The sequence below is a fragment of the Castanea sativa genome, chromosome 6 (genome assembly GCF_040712315.1).
Source record: "Castanea sativa cultivar Marrone di Chiusa Pesio chromosome 6, ASM4071231v1".
Lineage (NCBI taxonomy): Eukaryota > Viridiplantae > Streptophyta > Magnoliopsida > Fagales > Fagaceae > Castanea > Castanea sativa.
The window spans coordinates 28,729,951-28,738,457 of record NC_134018.1 but is presented as its reverse complement, the minus strand read 5'-3'; the positions used below and the strand labels follow the sequence as shown (position 1 = coordinate 28,738,457).

At 34.0% G+C, this 8,507-nt stretch overlaps 1 pseudogene; it reads right to left on the bottom strand.

The window, feature by feature from the left end:
* Positions 1-4,513: 4,513 nt before the first annotated feature.
* On the bottom strand, positions 4,514-8,507 carry LOC142639746 (exopolygalacturonase clone GBGA483-like; annotated as a pseudogene).

Here is an 8,507-nt window from a genome sequence, read left to right as displayed (position 1 = left end):
GGTCAGAGGAAAAGAGAGAGGAAGGGAGAAAATAAAAAGCTTCCTTGATCGGTGATGTAGATCTATAGCGATGACAATGACGGTGCGGTGAGGCTAAGGCATGAATTTGACGATGTCAAGCTTAAGGCAGCAACAACGATGAGGGTTAGGGAGCCATGCTAGAGTTCAATTGAGTGGTCTCTCTCTCTCTCTCTCTCTCTCTCTCTCGTAGGCTAAAAATGGGGGGTGTAAGTGGTTTGAAGGTAAAATAGAAGTGTAAACTATTTTACACTTCAGGGGTTGATATTTTACGATCAATGGAAATCATTTTCCGTTTGACTGAATTTTCTAGCCAATCCAAACACTCCCCATGGTGTAAAATATTTTTCGTATTCCTCTTACAGTCGAAACAAACACAACCTTAGTAACCATTATTTGGAAAATAAAAAAAGTGGCCAAGAGGAGTAAAAAATAAAATAGAAATGGTTACACAGAGGACATTGAAAAATTTATAGTGCAATAAAATCAACCATTACATTCACTTAATTAAATCAATAATCAACAATTAAATATAATAATACAAAATTTAAACTTAAAACTAATCAAACTCTAACTAGGGAAATTATAATTCCTATCATAACTAAAAATAAGATGTTCTTCAGTAATTTAGAAATTATATTAGAAATAAAATTGGAAAATTTTATAATCTCATTTTTTGACATTTCATTTAACCTCTTTATATATATATATATATATATATATATATATATATATATATATATATATATATATCAATGTTATTAATACCGTTTCGGAACCTGTTTTGGTTTGTCCATTGAAATGAAATATTTCGATATCGACCTATTTCGGCGTACCATTTCGAAGTTACCACTAATATATTTATATGTATGATATTGATTAAATCTCATATAAATTATTAAAGGTATTAAAATTATAAGTCTATATTTCAATAAGTAAGATCTTTAGTCCAATATATATCTAAAGTTTTAAACTAATATTAACCATTTTTTAGAATATTATAAGATTAAAATGTATATAAATAATGCAAGAGAAAAAATAAAAGCTGAAATTTATTTTTATAAAAAAGCTGGATGACAACATGAAGTGGAGGAGGGCAAAGGGCTAACAAGTGAACATAAAAAGCTGAATTAAAGCTTCCCTTTCAAATACTAGTCAGGCTAGTCATGTGAAGGCTCACAAAACTAAAAATAATATTACCAAAAAAAAAAAAACTAAGCACAATAAAACGCTGAACTGGGCAGACAATAGCCACAGCAAGAATTAGAAAGAAGAGTTGCATAGGATGAAACGCACAGAAAAACTGAAGAAGAAGAAGAAGAAGACTGTTGTGATGGGATGCGTTTCTTTAGGTGACCGGCGCTATGACAAGATGGGTTGATCGGGTTTGATTTCAATACCGGCTGAAATTAGTATACCGGCCGAAACTCACCAGAAAGACCAGAACGGACCGAAATCAACCGAAATTCAACCCGAGGTGGAACAAGAGGGTGCTTCGTGCCAGTGAAGTGACTAGTACGAAATTTTCCGGCCGTTCTAACTGGAATGGTACAGAATTAATAACAATGATACACACACACACACACACACACACACACACACACACACACATATACATATATATATATATATATATACACACACACACACACACCATGACTTAAAAAGATATAATGGAGAGTTCTACCTCTTATTTAATGTCTTTGTTATGCAAATCATCAACTAATAAATATATGATAATGGTAAGAAACTTTATAAACAAGATTATAAAAAATATGATAAAACTTCTTTTTTTTTTAATTCTTTACAAAGTCTAAAGACTAAAATAATATTTTACCTGAAACTTATCATGCGCAATGCGCGCGAGTCTATGACTAGTATTATTAATGTTGAGAACCTTTCCAAATATTTATGTAAATTTTAATGTATTCATCCAAATTCCAACCAAATCGGGAATTTATTGAGATGTTAGGTGTGGTGAGATATATTGAGTTTTAAGTAAAAAAATAAAATAATAAGAATAAGAATAATAATGTAGAAATCTCTTATGAAATTGTGTAAAATTTAGTTTACTTTTACACCCATCCTTACAAATTCAGACTCTATACTTATACTTTAACCTCCTAAGAGCATCCCCATCAATATGTGCAAAGTTGTGCAAAATGAAAAAAGTAACTGATTTTACATATTTTGAGCAAAAAAACACCCACATCAGTGGGTGTAAAATTATGCATAAATGCACAACTGTTACGGTAACCATGCATATATGCACGGTTACTATAGCATGTACATTTAATATTTTAATAATTTTTTCTCTCTTCTTGTCTGTGCTCGCACCTCACCTCACTCTCCCTTTTCCTCATTTGCTCTCACTCTCACCTCTCTCCCTTTTCCTCATGCCTCCACTGCCGTCGGTCAAACCATGCCTCCATTGCCACCGATCATCAAACCCTCACTCTTACCTCTCTCCCTTTTCCTCATGCCTCCACTGCCACTGATCAAACCATGCCTCCACTGCCGTCGATCATCAAACCCTCACTCTCACTTTCCTCATTTGATCAAATCATTTGATAAAATAGAGAATAAAAGCCATTCAAAAAGAGAACTAAACAAAAAAAGAGAAAGCAAAAATTCATTCTCTTCTCTCTCAGGTTTTGTTTTTGTGGATCTCATCAGGTATGGTATTGATTGGGTGACTTTGTCCCTTTTTTTCCAAGTATGGGAGCAGTGTACGGAACGACAAAGAGTGGAATTGGGGTGGCGTCGATGGGTACGATGAGACCAGAGCTAGTGATGAAGTCAATCATGCCGGTGGTCATGGCTGGGTTTGGGATTGACTAAGTTTTGGATTGAGTGGGTTTTAGAGTGTTTGTTTCTCGGATTCAGTGGGTTGATTTCCCTTGATGATGCTGGTTGGGTGGGTGACGATGGTGGCTGGGTGTGGAGTGATCGTTAGTATTGTTGAGTCTGTGAGAGAGAGGGGCAGTGAGGGAGAGAATAATAAAAAATTGAATAAATAATAATATTTTATTGAATAAATGTGTAAAATAGATAAACTAATGTGGGTATTTTGTATAAATGGATGTGTAAAATAGAAAAAGTAGCCTTTTGTGCAAAATAGATGGAAAGTTTGCATCCAGTGATGTGGACCTGAGTCTATCTCTAAGGAGTAGTCATAGGAAAGAGTTGTTGCGTTTGTTTTAAATGTCAAGCTCGATAACTTTAAATCGGAAGAGGCACAAGCCCATATTCTAGAGTCTTACTTCTTTAGTGGAAAAAAAATCAGCTTTGCTCCTTTCAGATTTCGCCTCTAGCAACCAGCGGCTTCACATCACAGGGATGAGATGAAAAAAAATGAAAAATCTCTCAAAATCCTCTCCTTTCCTTTCAACAATACCCAACCACCTCCTCAATTTATTCTTATATATTTTCCTTCATAAGAAGATTGAAATTATTGAGAAGACTAAACGCTCAAATCCCTTGAAAATTTTCCTTTGCATTTGGGGATTTTCAATGAGCACTCCGTACATAAGTAGCCAAAAAAAGGCTTGCTTATTTCCTACTTTATGTACACTGGTTTTCTGTATGAGATCATCCTCAAAAGATGAAAGAGATACTATTCTGATTTTTCCCCTCTATCTTATAATGAAAAACTTTTTCCTTAGGGCACGAGTTCGAAACCGTGGCTATGAGTGCACACTAGCAGAATTGTTTGTTGTATCCTGAAAATGTGAGTACCTAAGCCATTTGCATCAAAGGGTTTCCTAGTGGGGGAGAAATCTATTCTTAAAAGGATAGCAAATTCAATTCCATGCTTCATGATACGAACCCCTTCACGGCCACGTGCAGATCCTCTTTTCCCTCGAGAGGCTATGGTTAGATCTAAGGATTTTCATAAAACAGTAGACAAGAGGAAGTTTATAGTTATACTTCGAGGGATAACCAAGACCTCCTTAACAAGCAAAGCTTGATTTTTACTAAAATATTCTCATACCTCTTTATTAATCATAATAGGCCTTTTATAGGCTTACAACTAAACGAAAAAACAAATCCAACTCCTAAATGATAGAAACAATTCCTACAATCTAGCCTACTAATCTGATAAGGATAAAGGCAATTGTTATCCCATTAAATAACAAATACTTGAAATATTAGATAACAATCAATAGCTAAGATTAAGATAAACTCCTAAGCAAATTCAAAAGCTAGAACCAATCTGGTAGGACAGCTGGTACGTAACACTTCAACTCAACAATTTGATTAGTTCCTACTCTAATTCTCAATTTTTTATGCTATACTGAAATATCTCTTAATTTTGTTAATTAATTTGAGCAATGTTCATACAATATTTCCAACAAAGTGTTATGAAATATAGTTGAACATCAATCACATAGAATTATAGTTTCATCTCTCACCTCATCGTGCACACAACCATGAAGGTGTTGCGAATGACTTTGTTCCTATTCCTATGAATTTCTTTTAGTCTAAGAAAATATTAAGGAGAAGACTTGGCACAAAAAGGAGGGAAAAGTTTGCCAGAAACTGTGGGATTAACATTTGCACATTTGAATAACATTGACATCTTTTCTATTATATGTCAATTTTTTTTTTTTTTTTTTGAGTAACTATTATATGTGAAGTTAATGTTGGTGATTTTCACATTCTGGCAAGGAATGCCCGTACTGCAAGCAAGTTTCACAGCAAGCTGGGTTGCCGACGTGCCCCAAATGTTCTTGATGCTAAAATTGCTAATCTGAACACGTGAGGAACCTATATGCAAAAGAAACTGTCAAATCAATAAAACTTTTTGTCCAAGCTAGCTTGAATAAATAAATAAATAAATAATAAAATAAAATAAAAACCAAAGCTTCCGATGTACTAGATGGGATACAAGACGAATATATGATTGTAGACACCGTATTTTGTATCTCTTACTACTTGGGCTCCTGTTCACCAAGGATGTCGAAATTCTAAGGTCCAAGGTTGGTTTAAAGTCCAATTAAATTACAAATTGAGTTGAGAGATATTAAAATGAAAAATATAATTTTTTATGAGTAAATAAATCTTTTTTTGGAAAATAAAGGCCAAGAAAAATTTTTGGCCTACATACGCAGCCAAGGACCTGCATACGCAGGTCTAATTCATTTGTATGCAGGCATAGACCTGCGTACACAGCTAGGGTTTCAAAAACCTATGAAAGGTAAGTTTTCTGCATTAAAGAATGAGGTTAGGAATGAATCTCACATTGTCTAGGAGCCATTCCAAACCTCCATTTTTCAACTATATAAAACCTTACATGGTTTATTTCAAAAACACACAGAAAATCCTAAGGGAAAGCCTAAGATTCACTAGAAATAGTGAATCAAAGAGGAAGTTTTTCACAAAACATCCTTAAGTCAATTTTATTTTGATTGGGAACTTTTCTAGTCTTGATCCTCGAGTTTTGAAGTTTACTAATCATTTTTATTTGGTTGTGAATATATTTAACTGAGGGGAACGGTCAAAATCAAGCTAAAGAGCTTTTTATTTTGAGGTATATGTTCTAACCTTTTTTTTTCCTTTCATTTCTACTTTAATCTTGTTTTCAATCTTTTTTATTTGCTTTGTGTTTAGATATGCTTTTTTAGCCTAGGATTTAGTAGTTTTTTTGTTTAAAAGCATGTTTGGTTGCTAGACTTGTCGTTTTAAAGTTCTGCTCTATCTGTGTTCTTATTTTCTAGACTAAGGTTCTTCAGGGTGTGTCTGCATGTGCATGCTTCCTACATGCCTGTGCAAGCTCAAAGTATGCGTACGCATACTCATGCCCAAAAACTTTAATTTGAGTTTTCTACTTCTATTTCTTCTTCTCTTTTACATCATATGCCTATGTTTTATTCCTTGTTATGCTTATTAAGTCTCTTTTCCTTTGTTTAATTGTTTGTTTTCCTTTAACATGCTAGATTAGGGTTTTCCTCATATTTCTTGCTTTGATACCATGAACATGCATTCACATGTCCGTTCATTGATGCATTGGTACTGAGATGCAGTAAGGTAAGTAAGGTAAATCATACATTCACATGAACATGCATTTGTTTGTTATAAAAGCTTTATCTTCCTTTGATAAACATGTATATGCAAGTCTATATACCATGCTTTGAATGATAACATGATTTGTTTGCTGCCTATGTTTCTGCCTTAATATATACATGTTCTTGCATTGGATGTAATGTGATGATATGTATGGTAGATGTATGTTAGGTTTGATATGATGTCATGATAGATGCATGTTAGGGTTTGTGATGATGAGATGTCATGATAGATGTATGTTAGGGTTACGGAACGTTTGATGCCATGTTGATTGTTAGATGTGTGTGTGTGTGTGTGTGTGTGTGTGTGTAGGATACAATGTTGAGCATTCCTTTAATAAGATTAAGATGTAAGACATAATGACAGAAAGCCAACCCACGGATTAGGTGGGGTTGAATGTCTAACACCTTCTCATACCCATACCTAAATTCTAAATCTATACTCTGGTAGTAAGATCAGTTCTTCCACGTAAGAGCGCTATATTCATGGTTCCAAGACTATACAACTAGGTGGCGACTCCTTTGTTTCTCAAGCCCGGTCCACTCGGCCGAGGCATTCTCCCCAAAACCACGCAATGATCATTTTTGGACATATGTTATGTATATGTCAGTTTGCACTAGATGCAAGTCAAACCCAACACAAAATACTACTGAACCATTGAATTACTTCTTTTTTTCTAATATTTTTGTGAAGTACCTTTGATTGGCATTGATTGTGCGGGCAATACTGTTGGTCTATAAAAATGGGCGTGCAAACATTGTTCATGATAATATCCTCAAAATGCAAATCTGAAGCCATACCACTAGGAGAAGCTGGCCAAGTTTTAAACCCTAACACCGTTCAGTGTATTTGTAAGGGTGCAATTTCTCATGACTCCTATAACAGGCTGTTCATTACGGTACTTGCCTAGGTCCACAGGTCACGTTTTTAACATTTATTTGTTGGCTTCCATGACCAAGGGAGACACAGTCATCCCCAGTTTTAATGTCTGCGTGAGTAATATTGATCCTACTTGACCGGCCAATATGAATTCCATCAGTGTTTAAGCGTTTTCCGGGTGCATTAATGGTAATATTTTGTAAGGTCACATTCTTGCTGTTCAATATGTTCATGTGAAAAAATTTGCTATTCAGTGATGTTATGTCTTGAATCTTCGAATTGGTAACCCCAATAAAATCGAAATATATACAATGAATCATATTTCTGGCTTATTAAATTTTCAATACAAGGAATTAAGCGAAAAGAAGTCAAAATTGAAAAGATAAACAGTTACTAAGAATCTTAAAATTCAAAGTCTAAGAATTATGGACATAAACACAACACAACACTACACAAGAAATACTGATACGACAATTCTTAAAAATTAGAACAAAAAAATGAGGATATAAAAATTAATTAATTAAATATCTTTTGGCCCAATATATTTATTTATTTATAAGAAAATTTTATATTTATTTTTAAGTGAATGACCTTTGAATCTTGATATTTCTAACAAAAATATCTAGAATTTGTATCTCCCTCCTCACTTAAGTTGTATTATAAGTTTTCTTAATAAATAAAAACTATCACAGTCTTTAATAACATATAAGAAACAAAGGAATTTTTTTTTTAATAATTTAAAAATTGATAATAACTTTTTCTTCACAACACACCAACAACATGAATGCAAAAGTGTCTCCAATGCCTCTAACACGGTACATGTCTGACAAAACAGGATCCTTTCTAACAGAATTCATTTCACAGGTTTATTTTTTGGATCTAGCAATCTAAAGAATGTCAAATCATTTAAAATTGTAAATAATGGGAAATTTAATAAAACCTTGTATTAGTAATATATTTAATCTACACATAAAATAGATCCATTTAAAATGGAGAGGATCCTATTATATGTGTTATGTTAGACAAACACGCTAGAGATTTGGGAGTGTCATACGAGACAATAGCACATACTGATACTATGGGCAGTGAATCGCATATCCCAGTTTTTGCACAATTATATTGTGACCAAGCAAGTGATCCTTGGCCATCAAAAGTTCCACCTCCTGATACCATCGACCCATTAATATTTTGGAAAACAGTCCAATGGTCCTGCGGGTTGAACTTGTTGAGGTCAATTGGAGCCACCGTGCATGTTTCCTTGAACCAGAATACCGACTGATGCCTTGCAGGGTCCTTGGAAATTCAATGGACCAACCATGTACTTTCCCTTTGGTATCACAAAACAGTGCTAGGATCTGTAGATGTGCATGCCTCTTTCAAAGCACTAGTAATAGCCTAAACATCAATCGTGCACAAAACTTCAGAAATCAAATGCAAAAGGCATTAAATGAAAACATTTTAATAAGTAAATTAATTTCAATGAAACTCTCAAGAATGAGAGAACATTTGTATACCATCTGACTTACCATCAGCCTTTGCTCCAT